Source organism: Pistacia vera, unplaced genomic scaffold (genome assembly GCF_008641045.1).
Source record: "Pistacia vera cultivar Batoury unplaced genomic scaffold, PisVer_v2 Contig645, whole genome shotgun sequence".
Taxonomy (NCBI): domain Eukaryota; kingdom Viridiplantae; phylum Streptophyta; class Magnoliopsida; order Sapindales; family Anacardiaceae; genus Pistacia; species Pistacia vera.
In genome coordinates, this window is record NW_022196496.1 from 443,984 (window position 1) to 458,917 (window position 14,934).

Consider the following 14,934-nt stretch of genomic DNA (forward strand, 5'->3'; position numbering starts at 1 on the left):
CCCCTTGGTGCTTATCGAACGAGTTTTGAACGGGGTGTTCAATCGTGTTCAGTTCATTTGCAGGCCTATCTCCACTACGACTAATAAAATTAGTCCATTTGTGAAAGGGACAAATCCCATTAGCCCAAGTTTCCAACATTAATTAAGTTTAACATCATATTTAATTGATCAATTAATTAATTACAAGGATAATTGAATGTGTGCAATTTGTAAGTCGTTAAGCAATTGTATATATTCTTATATTGATTTGGTAAATTGTAATATATCTAATCAAATTTATTTTTGGGACACGTATTATTATTTTGTGAAATTCACAAAGTAATAATACATATATTTAATTATTAGACTCTCTCGTTTAAATTATTTTTTCTATAAATTTAATACAAATATTAGAAAGTATTATAAAAGTAAATATTATAAATTTAGATACATTACTTAAAACTATGATTTAAACTCTAACTTTTTATACAATCTCACAAAGAAAAAAAAACATAAAATTCTCAATAAAAGAAGACGAGGCTCCACAGGGGCGGGGTTGACAGGCCAAGGATTGCACAATCCCCTCCCCCGACCCGTCCACGGGGGCGGGGATTTTTTTTAGGACTATCCTCGGCCCTATCCTCCATATTTCCAAGGATTCTCCACCCCATTCAGGCCAGATCGGGTAGGATCCCTGTGGGGCCAGGGCAAATGCCCATTCCTAAATACATAACACTACATTAGATTGTTATTCTACAAGGGCAAAATTGTATTTTACAGCTTCTATCAACAATTTCAGGTAGAAAAAAAGAGAGAGGAGGGAGGTAACTGACAATTTATTCAAAGTTGTAGGGAGATCCAAAATGGTTTCTTAATTCTTATACCACCACAGCACAAGGGATGCAATTGACAATTTATGAAAACCTCGGGAGAGGCAAGTGATAATACTCCTTTTACTTAAGAAAACACGGTTTTTTAATGATTTTCGTGATAGGTTGCTGATTAGAACATGCAAACTTTATAACGGAATGATTTTATTGATGTTTCTGATCATTAATACAACGCAGCCTACAAAGATTTTCCTTTTATTTCATTGATAAAATTATTGATATTCTGATATGAAGAACCACCATCCTCTACGGCTTTCTTTGCTGCCTCCTTCAAAGCAATAGCCCTCTTCTTCATGTGTGTTGTCGTCGTTTCATCAGTCATCTCCATAATACACCTTTCCACCTCTTCTGCGCCAAAAGCTCCGTCTTTTCCATTTCTCATCCCCACGCCAATCTTCAGAACGTCAACCAAAAGTTTTGCATCGATTGATTGATCTGTCCACTCCAGATAAGCAATGACGGGCATCCCGGCCATGATGGTTTTTAGGGTTGAAATCCACCCACAATGAGTCATGAAGCAAGCCATAGCCTGGTGCATCAATACTTTCTCTTGAGGACACCATTTTACTACCAAACCTCTTTCCTTTGTCTCTTCCAGGAACCCAGATGGCAATTCACCACTTTTCTTTGAAGAACCTTTCTCTGGGGGCTTAATAACCCAAACAAATGGTCGATCGCTTTTCCGTAACGTCGTAGCGATGCTGTCAATTTGATTCTGTGTCATTACGATTATGCTGCCAAGTGATATGTAAATAACCGATGAAGGCGGCTTTTTGTCAAGCCATTCTATGCAATAATCTTCAAGACTACACAAATCCATGCTAACCACTACGGTTTCTCTTTGTCCTAGCAAAAATGGTGACACTAAGGGATCGATAGGAATAACTGGATGAAGAGAAGCCATTGACCCTGCCATATCCTTCTTTAGCTCATTGAAAGAATTCCCCAGAATCCATTTGACCTTATTCAATATTTGAACGAAATCTGAAACCAATGTTCTCAAACCAATATGACTAGAAGGAAGGATAAAAGGAAGGAAGATCCCTTACTAGTAACGTTGGCATATCAGGCAACTCTAGGACATCGTCTTGGTTTTCTAACGATGGAAATAGATATGGATGCTTAAAGTAATGACAATAGATGGTGTTATGCAACGAAAGCAATTTCACGCAGATTCAATCTCACACATGCAACCCAAACAAGAACACAAAGAACACAGAGATTGACCGTGGTTCACTTATCCTTTTAGGATAAGCTACATCCACATTGAGCTCAAGAAAGGTATGAGCTCGCTACACTTACTATTACCTCAAGAATCACGATTACAACACCTCAAATCAATCAACATAGAAAACCCTCACCTAGATACAAATATCCTGTAATCAGCCCTTAGAGAAACCTATTGAGAATCCCTATCCCGAGAGAACAACACTCTCACCAAAATGATTAAAACCCCTAATCATCTAATCTAACCCATTACACAAAGCAACAGTGAGAAACTTCTCAAACCCTAACTCCTCAATCGCACAAAGAAACCCAACAATGATTACTCTTTGTAAAGCGAAAAATTGAGTTTACATATGGTTGACTTGGTGACTGGATTCTGGCCATTGGATCTGAAGTGTATCCTGCGGTCAAGATTCATCTAGTAGCCTGTTTAAAACAACGTCGTCCTTCTTTATAATGACACTATTTCAGGCTTCCACTTCAATAATCTCCACCTTAGAAGCTCTGGAAACAGTTTCTCTGTGCAGCTTGCTCAGTTCCATTCCTTCATGGCTCTTTGTCACTCTAGACTATTTTACATACATCAGGTTTAGGCAGTGCTTGAACTTTGCTGAAGTGACTATCTTGGTGCCCATATTTGCTGGATTTTCTTCTGTGGCTACCTTCTTTAAGTTCTATGATTCCAAATGTAACTTAATCTCTCACAAAATGATAGCGGACATCCATATGTTTAGTTCTTTCGTGATACATTGGATTCTTGCTTAGATGGATTGCACTCTGACTGTCGAACTATACTGTCACCTTCCCACTGATTAAATTTGCTTCTGTCAGGATTCTTTTTAGCCATAGAGCTTCTTTAAATGCATCAGTTATTGCAATGTACTCTGATTCAGTTGAGGACAAGGCTACTATATGCTGCAGTTGTGACTTTCAGCTTATACAGTTTCCACCCAATGTGAAGAAATATGTTGTAGTTGATTTCCTGATATCCTTGTCCCCTGCAAAATCAGCATCTACAAACCCAACCAGATCAAATGCAGCATTTCTTTTACAATATTCAAGACTAACACATACAGTACTGTTTATGTATTTTAACATCCATTTCAAAGTTGCCCAGTGCTCCATACCAGGGTTAGACATATACCTGCTCACCATGGAAATGGCAAATGCTAGATCCGACCTAGTGCTTATCATGGCATACATTAGGGACCCCACAACATTTGCGTATGGGATTGACTCCATTTTCAACATACCTGTCTTAGTTTTGGGGCATTGAGACTTACTAAGTACAAACTGGTTGATCAAGGGCATAGAAACCGGTTTGGCACTAGCCATGCCAAACCTTGTGACTAATTTCAGTAGGTAGGATTGTTGTTGTAGCCTTAGTTCACAATTTTTTCTGTCCCTATTTATCTCCATACCTAGAATTTTCTTGGCACTCCCTAGGTTCTTCATACTCAATTCAGAATTTAGCTTCTTCTTTAAATCACTAATTTTAGCTTTAGACTTGCTAATCAATAACATATCATCAACGTATAAAAGTAAGTAAATTGGTATCTCATCATTCATTTTAAAGTAGAAGCAACTGTCATATTGACTTCTGGTGAATCATATACTTACTATGAATGTGTCAAACCTCTTGTACCACTGCCTTGGGGATTGTTTTAAGCCATATAATGACTTTTTAAGGAGACATGCATGATTTGGGGCCGGGTCAACAAAGCCCATGGGCTGACTCATATAGATCTTTTCCTCTAGGTTTCCATGAAGGAAGGTAGTGGTGACATCCAACTGCTCAAGTTCAAGGTCTTGGTGTGCAACTACTGACAGCATCATTCTAATTGTTTTGTACTTGACCACAGGGGAGAAGACTTCATTGAAGTATATCCTTTCCCTTTGGTTGTAACCCTTTGCCACAAGTCTGGCTTTGGACCTAGGGGGGTCGGTTATGGAAATGCCATCTTTTAGTTTGAATAGCCAGTTTCATTGAGTTAGCTTCTGGTTTCTTAGTTTTGGAACCAGTGACCATGTTTCATTTACCTTCAAAGACTGCATTTCCTCCTCCATAGCTGCTCTCCATTTGTCTCTATCTCTGCATTCCATGGCCTCTTGATAAGTCTCAGGTTCATACCTTAGCACCTCAATACCTACAAGAAGAGCAGTATAAATCAATTCTGCATATGAGTATCTTGAGGGTGGTCTTACCTCTCTCCTTGTTCTGTCTCTGGCCAGCTGGTAATCTATCAGCTTATTTTGTTGTGGTTTCAAGGTCTCTTCAACTTCTTCATCTGCACCTTGATCAGGTTCCTCTGGTGTTGTGTCACTTTCAAGTTGCTGCTATGCTTGTGCTTGCGATGGATTGAGTTATTGGGTTGTGGGCTCTACCTCAATCTAAGTAGCACTAGTCTGAATGGAAGTTGTTTCTGTACTTTTGGTTGTACCTGCATCAGGGTTAGTGCCTTTGCATGGGAAAACTCCCTCATTAAACACAACATCCCTGCTTATTATGATTCTAATTCTTGGTGACTCTCTATCCCATAATCTATACCCTTTTGTGCCTTCTTGATATCCAAAGAACACACACCTAATGGATCTAGGTTCCAGCTTGCCCCCATGTGTGTATGCATATGCTGCATAGCCAAACACTCTTAGGTGACCTAATTCTAGCCTTCTTCCAGACCATCTTTCTTCTGGACAGGTTAATCCTATGGCTGTAGAGGGGCTCCTCTTCACTAGGTAGGTTGCTGTGGAGAGAGCCTCTCCCTAGAATGTTTTTACGAGGTTAGAGGTGATCAATAAACATCTGACTTTGTCTAAGAGTGTCATGTTCATTCTCTTAGCAACCCCATTCTACTGAGGGGTATTTCTTATAGTCCTATGCCTCAAGATCCCCTGTTCACTACAGAACCTATCAAGCTCCACGTTACAAAACTCAAGCCCATTGTCTGTCCTCAGGGCTCTGACCTTTCTACTAGCTTGATTTTCTACTAGAATCTTCCAATCTCTAAACTTGGTTAGGGCTTGATCTTTGGACCTAAGTAGGAAGACCCAGACTTTCCTATTGTAATCATCTACAATTGAGAGAAAGTAATTGTTTCCACCATGAGATTTCACCTTTTCTGGCCCCCATAAGTCAGAATGTAAATAGTCAAGACAATTTTTAGCTAAGTGGGTTCCCTTGGAGAAGTTGTTCCTATGCTGTTTACCCATAACACAGTTTTCACAAAACTCTAAGCTAGTGACAATGTCTTTCCCAAATTGTCCTTACCTAGTAAGGACATTCATCCCCTTCTGACTCATATGACCCATCCTTAAATGCCACTTTTTAGTCACAGATAAATTTGAAGTGACAAGTGCAATGTTATTACAATCAAAATAGAAACTTCCACAAAGAATATAAAGACCATTTTTTCTTTTCTCCTGTTAGAATTAGCCTTTCATTTTTTATATACATTTAACCACCCACTGTCAGCCCTATGGCAGTAACCTGCTTCATCCAGGGTACCTAAGGAGATTAGGTTTCTCTTTAGATCAGGAATGTACCTTACTTTGGTTAGCCTAATCAATTTTCCCCCACTTAACCTAAGAGTGATGTTACCTATTCCCTTAACCCCCTTAACCCTACAGGCTTGATTGTTCCACATGTACACTGTCTCATGTTCAAAATTTTCAAAGTATTGGAACCAACTCCTATTTGGGCTTATATGGAAAGTACAGCCTGAATCTAACACTCATTCCTTTGTAGTGTCAGATATTGACACTGTTAGGACTTCTGGTTCATCTGTTTGGTTACTAGTGGTGGCCACATTGATCTTTGTATTTCCTAATTTCTGTTTCTTCTTCTAGTCAAAGCAGTTTTTCTTTAGATGACCTGTTTTGTTACAATAGCAACACTTCCTAGTTTTGGTTTTGGTCTTACTGTTCCCTTTCCATCTCTTCTTATTCTTACCCCTCTGACTAGGCCGGTTTCCTTTACTAAATTGACCGGTCTCTAATCTACCCTTCACAAACAGAGTACTGTTGTTTCTCTTAAGGGTTTTAAGCTCTAACTCCCTAGCCTTAAGTCCAGCAACAATCAAATCTACACTGGGTACAGTACCTGAGTACTGTAGGGCATTCTTGACTACTTGGTAGTCATCCGTTAAAGAGTTTAGCAGTATCATGGCAAGACTTGTTTCTCCTAAATCTTGGTCTGTGCCTTTCAATAGCAAATTCATCTTAAGGAACTCATCTAAATTCTCTTCAATAGACTTTGAATTATCCATTTTATATGAGAATAAGACTCCCTTTAAGAAAGCCAGATTTGGTGCAGACTATAAAGCATATAAAGACTCTAACTTACCCCATAAACCAAGAGGAGTTTCGAATCCATCTACAAAGCACACTGTCCGAGAGATTCATCATGATCAGGTTGTATGCCTCTTCATCAATCTCTTCCTTCTTCTTCAGTCTTTCCTTTGACCACTTCTTGGGGTCCTTTTCTAGTGCGATTGCAACCTTGTTGTGTGAAAGGAGAACTTTCATCTTCTTATTCCAGCTTCCGAAATCAATCTTCCCATCGTATTGATTTATTTCTAGTCGTGTGGTCATGTTTGTGGTCATTTTTGGGTTAATTTTAGAAAGCCCCAAATTGTAAACCCTAGATCCTCTTGCCCTGATCTTTGTGCAATTTCTGGAATCCTAGACTTTACTGGAATCCTAGACTTTACCCAAGATTTGTCAAGATTAGCAAATCTCACTCAAATCTTGACTCCTTAGATCTATTTGGAGACGCAAAGAAACCAATTCTTAGAAAAACCCCAAATTTCCTGAAACCCTAATTTCACGAAACTTCTTCTATCGAGACTACGATTCTTTAATCACTAGATCTAGACTCCAAGAAATAGCTCTGATACCACTGTTATGCAATGAAAACAATTTCACACAGATTCAATCTCACACATGCAACCCAAACAAGAACACAAAGAACACAGAGATTTATCATGGTTCACTTATCCTTTTAGGATAAACTACATCCTCGTTGAGCTCAGGAAAGGTATGAGCTCGCTGCACTTACTATTACCTCAAGAATCACGATTACAACACCTCAAATCAATCAACACAGAAAACCCTCACCTAGATACAAATATCTTGTAATTAGCCCTTAGAGAAACCTACTGAGAATCCTTATCCTGAGAGAACAACACTCTCACCAAAATGATTAAAACCCCTAATCACTCTAATCTAACCCATTACACAAAGCAACAGTGAGAAACTTCTCAAACCCTAACTCCTCAATCGCACAAAGAAACCCAACAGTGATTACTCTTTGTTAACGCGAAAAATTGAGTTTATATATGGTTGACTTAGTGACTGGATTCTAGCCATTGGATCTGAAGTGTATCCTGCGGTCAAGATTCATCTAGTATCCTGTCTAAAATGGCGTCGTCCTTCTTTACTCAAAACGACAGTGTTTCAGGCTTCCTCTTCAACGGATGGAGTAGACTGTGCAAGCTTGTATCTAGAGCACTGCAGAAGGGATATCATGTTCTGCAGCAATACCGGGCACCCATGGCATAAAGGGGTTGGTAATTATACAAGAAATTTTATTGCATTTGGCTTTGAGATCGGTAATTAAATTTGAGAGATTTTCAACCCTACAGTTTGTAGGGACTCGAAGAAAGAGTCGAGATACTTGTCGCGATCAAATTCATTGCTAAGTCCATCGGAGAAAAACTCAAGGTTGAATGTAGGGCTTTTAGCGGGAATGGTTTCTTGGGTGACAGAGGTTTTGAAGTTGAGCAAGCGTTGACGCCCATTTTCAGGTGGCAAGAACTACATGAAGGCCCTTTGCTACGAGGCGTTTTGCGAGCCTGAGCATAGGGTTAATGTGACCTTGCATTGCATATGTCACCATTAGAACATGAACTTCTTCACCATCCATTGCTTGTAGTTGTTCGGGGAAATCTTCAAGATTGCACAGAGTTACTGGGTGAGACTCTAGAAGTGATCAGTGATGTATATATAATTGTCAATAACTATGTTGAATATATATATATATATATATATATGAATGTCCTTATAATTATATTGTATCAACAGATTATGGTTCCATTTATAAATTCTGTCAGTAAACAAACAAAACCTCGCTTTACATAATTGTTGCAATTTAATTAGTATAAGAAAATTAAGGAAACTAAAACATATACTTCCCATCTATGGAAGATGAACTTATTGTAGTCTCCGCTGTGTTTTTCATATTGCCACTACTATTTTGAATTTATCTTTTGTAAAATTATGGTGAGAGGAAGACACAGCACAGATTGAAAGAATAAAGCCAATGTCATATTCTGTACTTGACAAATATAAAACAGTCAAAATCATAAGGAGACAAATCCTAATAATTAACTTTACAATTATACTATTTATAATACAAATTTTTATATATAAATTAATGGGTCCATAAAATCATACCATACTATTCATCTTCAGGTCCAAAACAAAATAATAGGGATTTATTAACTAGAGGATAATATTTTTACTGTTGTAATCCATTGACAAATATATTTTCTGACCATTTTATAAATAAAATGCGAAATAAATTGTAAATTTAACATATTGACATTGCACGGGAAAGCATGTATAAATGACTTCTGTAAAGCTACATATAAAGCTTTCTCAAAATATGTTATTTTCAAAACACCCCTATATATGGCTACCAAGTATGTATTAATTAATTTCAAATGCATATTTATGTATTGAAAAAGTTTTAGATGGTAGGAGTGTATCATTTCATGTATGTATTCATTCAATATTATTATATGGTATATACAATTAAAATCAATCAATTATAAATGCTGTTATTAGTTAGATGAAATTAAATATATGTTCATATGCACATTATCCACCTAAGTTTTATACCTAAATATTTTCACGGAATTACTGTTGCGTTACTCATACTCACTTTTACAAATGCTGAGGGGTTATGTATGGTAAAGTCAGAACATTAACATTAATCTAAATGCTTTTCAGTAGAATACGAAACTCCAATAAGATGAAACGTACAAGTCATGGAACATTTTCAGGGACAAACCGAGACAAACCATTTCACATTTTTTATTTTATTTTATTTCTATATAGAAATTACTAGGGGTGAACGGTTCCGGGTACCTTGTATTTTCCAGGGGAATCGAAACCGGAACCGCACAGTACATGTTCTTCAATTCAAGGAACCGGAACCTAAAATGCAGGTTTCGGTTCCTTTCCAGGGTATCCTGTAAAAAATCAATTACCCCCTATTAGTTTAAAAAATAACAAAAACACCTTATAAGTTTACAAATACACCCCTAATAAATTTTCATTATTCATTCATTTGTGTCCAATGTAACTCATAACCTGTAATCTTTAAGCAACACTTGAATTCAATCAATTCATCACAATTCACATAAAATTCGTCAATCAAAACCAAAACACAAACAATTATTCATCACAATTCACATAAAATAAATTATTAATATTTATTATTTATTATTAATGTTTAATTGGTCAATTGGGTATTATAATATACCAAATATAATTTAGTAAATTTAATATTAGAAACTAGTAATGTCATAATTAAATAAGTGATCATACTACAATGTAAATTGTAATGTTATAATTAATTGTGATCATACTACAATATAATTGTAATGTTATAATTAATTAAGTAATATACTATTTAATTATAATGTATATTTAATTAATTAAATTGTTAATCATTTAATTAAGTATTGTAATATTGTTTACAATAGAATGTTATAATTATTAAATAATCATACCATAAATTTATAATATAAGTTATAATTAATAAATTATAATAATTTGATTAAGTATTGTGTAAATTAGTAAATTACTAATGTTTATATATAATGTCATAATCAATTAAGTAATCATTTAATTATGTAATGTTATATTAATTATAGATCATACTATAATATATATGTAATGTATAATGAATTAACTAATCTACTAATAATCTATAATTTAATATATAATTAATTAAATTTCAATCATTTAATTAATTATAATATTTATAATGGAATGTTATAATTGATTAAGTAATCTATCTAAATATATAAAGTAATGTTATAATTAATTAAATTTTTAATCGTTTAATTAAGTATGTAATATAGTAAATTACTAATGTTTATAAGTAATATTATAAATTCATAACTAATTAAGTAATTTGTGATCATTTAACTATATAATGCTATAATTAATGATCATAATATAGTAATATAATATATTATAATTTATTGAGTAATTATTTAACTATAATGTAATGCTTATTAATGTTTATAAGGTAATGTTATAATTAATTAAATTTCTTATCATTTATTAAGTATTGTGCTAATGTTTATGTAGTAATTAGTATTACTAATGTTTAAATATAATATCTAACTCATAATCAATTAAGTAATCATTTAATTATGTAATGTTATATTAATATTGATCATACTATAATGTATAAGTAATGTTATAATGAATTACTAATCATACTATAAATCTTATTTAATATTATAATTAATTAAATTTCAAATCATTTGTTAATACTAATGTTTATAATGGAATGTTATAATTGATTAATTAATCATATTATAAAAATATAAGGTAATGTTATAATTATAAATTTTTAATCGTTTAATTAATGTAAATATAGTAAATTAGTAAATTACTAATGTTATAATGTAATGTTATAATTCTAACTAATATGTAATATTATATGATCTAACATAATAATTGATGTAATTTATAATATGATGTAATGTTATAATGAATTAAGTAATCATACTATAAATCTATAATTTTATATATGATTAATTAATTTCAAATCATTTAATTAATATACTAATGTTTATAATGGAATGTTATATTGATTAAGTAATCATATCATATATATAAATTAATGTTATAATTATAAATTTTTAATCGTTTAATTAGTAATAATAGTATAGTAAATTACTAATGTTTATAATGTAATGTTATAAATTCATAACTAATTAAGTAATTATGTGATCATTTAACTATGTAATGCTATAATTAAGTGTGATCATAATATAATGTAATATAATAATATATAATTTAATTGAGTAATTATTTAACTATAATGTAATGCTTAATTAATGTTTATAATGAAATGTTTATAGGTAATGTTATATTAATTAAATTTCTTATCTTTAATTAAGTATTGTCTAATGTTTTGTAGTATATTAGTATAATTACTAATGTTTAAAACATAATATCATAACTCATAATCAATTAAGTAATCATTTAATTATGTAATGTTATATTATTATTGATCATACTATAATAGTATAATGTAATGTTAATATGAATTAACTAATCATACTATAAATCTATAATTTAATATTATATTATTAAATTTCAAATCATTTGATTATATACTAATGTTTATAATGGAATGTTATAATTGATTATTAATCATATTATAATATATAAGGTAATGTTTAATTAATAAATTTTAATCGTTTAATTAAGTAATGTAAAATATAGTAAATTAGTAAATTACTAATGTTTATAATGTAATGTTATAAATTCATAACTAATTATGTAATGATTAATCATTTAACTATGTAATGCTATAATAAGTAAGTGATCATAATATATGTAATAAATATATTATAATTTATTTGAGTAATTATTTAACTATAATGTATGCTTAATTAATGTTTAATGAAATGTTTATAAGGTAATGTTATAATTATTAAATTTCTTATCATTTATTAAATATGTGCTAATGTTTATGTAGTAAATTAGTAATTACTAATGTCTAAAACATAATATCTAACTCATAATCAATTAATAATCATTTATTATGTAATGTTATATTAATTATATGATCATACTATATAGTATAATGTAATGTTATAATGAATTAAGTAATCATACTATAAATCTATAATTTAATATTATAATTAATTTTTTAATCATTTGATTAATATACTAATGTTTATAATGGAATGTTATAATTGATTAAGTAATTATATTATAAATATATAAGTAATGTTATAATTAATTAAATTTTTAATCGTTTAATTAGTATGTAATAATATAGTAAATAGTAAATTACTAATGTTTATAATGTAATGTTATAAATTCATAACTAATTATGTAATGATGTATCATTTAACTATGTAATGCTATAATTAAGTAAGTGATCATAATATATAATGTAATATATAATATTATAATTTAATTGAGTAATTATTTAACCATAATGTAATACTTAATTAATGTTTATAATGATTGTTTATAAGGTAATGTTATAATTAATTAAATTTCTTATCATTTAATTAAGTATTATGCTAATGTTATGTAGTAAATTGGTAATTACTAATATTTATAAATAATGACTAATCATTAAGTAATTATTAATTATGTAATGTTATAATTAATTATTAATCATACTATATGTAATGTTTAGTGAATTAACTATTAAATCATACTATAAATTTTTAATGTAATATTATAATTAATTAAATTTTTAATCATTTAATTAAGTTTTACTAATGTTTATAATAAAATGTTATGATTGATTAAGTAATTATACTATAAACGTTATATAATTATTAAATTTATAATTATAAGTCAATTAATTAACTATTTAATATGTTATAACTTATAAGTCAATTAATTAAGTAATAATCAATTAATGTAATGCTATAATTAATTATACTATAAATCAATTAAGTATGTTATAAAATTATAATTAATTGTAATCATTTAACTATAACGTAATGTTATAATTGATTAAGTATGATATTTAACCAGTAATTAATTTATTAATGTTTATCAATTTATCATATATAATTAATTAATTACTATTTATTATAGATATACTTAGAACTTGATAATTGAAGTAATAACTAATAATATTTACTCAATCAAATATACTATTTTATTCAAAAATAATTCTTTTAATAACATTAAAAATGTAAAACACTTTAATTGGATCATAATTCCAATTATTCACTTAATTGATCAAAACTTTAATATAATGTATTATAATATATTAAAGCTTTTAATATGGTGTAATTTATATGTAATAAGTATAATTGATTCGTATATTTATTTAATTAGGTTATTCTAAAAATTTAACTTTTTCTATTTAAATTTTTTTATAGTAAATAATAGAAACTCCCCCATTATTTCATTTCACAATATTTCATTATAGTCCAGGTTCCAAAATAGGTTCTAAACAGGTCCAAAAACAGGTTCCAAAACAGGTTCCAAACAGGTTCCAAAACAGGTTCCAACAGGTTTCAAACAGGTTCCAAAGCAGGATCCAAATAGTTCCAAAACAGGTTCCAAACAGGTTCCAAAACAGGTTTCAAAACAGGTTCCAAATAGGTTCCAAACAGGTTCCAAACCGGGTACCCCCTACAGGTTCCAAACAGGGTATCCTTTTACAGGTTCCGTTCGGTTCCGGTTCCTCCACATGCAAGAACCGGAACCAGAACCGCACAGTAGCGATTCCAAAAAATTGGAACTGGAACCTACCCACACAGTGCAGGTTCTGGGAAGGTTTCGGTTCTGGTTCCGGTTCTTACCCCCGGTTCCGGTTCTACCCGCTACCCGTGCTCACCCCTAGAAATTACGTACAAGTCTGCATGTGGATCATTTAGGCTTTAAAACATAAACACCCTTCAAATTTCGTGTAAGAAATGTGAGACCCAAAGGTTTAAATAAATGACATCACAAACCCGTATGTTATCATATAAGAACATTTTCATCCAAAAGATAACCGTTATTAGCTAAATCTGTTATTTAACACACAAAATATGACAAGAAGACACAAAAACCCTTTTGTCTTATCTGATTATAAATAAAATAAACAAAAACAATAGTTGAATACAAAAAAGTCCGAATTTTTTTTTTTCATAAAGATATATATTTGATTAATTTTCATTGTATTTCCAATTTTTCCCCTTTATCTAACAGATTAGTATTTCCAATTTTACGCCTTTATCTAACTGATTAGGTTAACGACGGTTATCCTTTGGATGAAAATATCACTATATAATAATATTTGGGCTTGTAATGTCAATTGTTTAGACACTTGGATCTAATGTTACTTATACTAAACCTGAAGGGTGGTTATGTTTTAATGCCAGATTATTTAGTATATCTAGTTATTATTCTACCCATTTGGTAATATATGTCTACTTCCAAGTGAAATGGACGTGTTACTATTTTATGAAAATAATTCTTTGGTGATTTGCAAAATTAAAAGACTTTGCAATTTTAGTTAATCTGAAGATTAAGAAAGAAAGATACATATATATCAATCACATATTAATATTAATTACTAAATCCTTTAACTTAACTTATGAGTTGATTGGATTACAATGTCTGTATATGTGGTTTAATATAGTTGTGTTCAATTTTAACCGAGACATGAACAACTTGGCATAAAGTATAAGCTCAATTAATATCATTTGTCCTGTCTGATTATAAATAAAATATTGGACTAAAATTGACCTCTGGGGCTGAGCTGTGGTTGGTCCAGTCTCAAGAGTCGTTGATCAGTATTACAAAATTGAACCCTACCAGATCACTAAACAAACTAGCTATATCACATATAATAGACTAATATATCTTAGAAATTCCTTCTTTTTACTTTTCAAGTTGAAAATTAAGATTAGGAAGCTTCCAATACTCTGCTTGCCCAAGTTGACTAGTAATATTATTAATACATCTAATTAGTCTAACTCTGAGAGATCATGTTGGACTGCTTTGATCCCCAATCCTCTGGAATTCAGACAGTACTGTGTTTGGTCTAAAAATCGGTAAAAGAATT

At 31.2% G+C, this 14,934-nt stretch overlaps 1 pseudogene; it reads right to left on the minus strand.

Moving 5' to 3' along the window:
• Positions 1 to 1,047: 1,047 nt before the first annotated feature.
• Positions 1,048 to 8,019, minus strand: LOC116111577 (annotated as a pseudogene).
• Between the last annotated feature and the right edge of the window lie 6,915 nt (positions 8,020 to 14,934).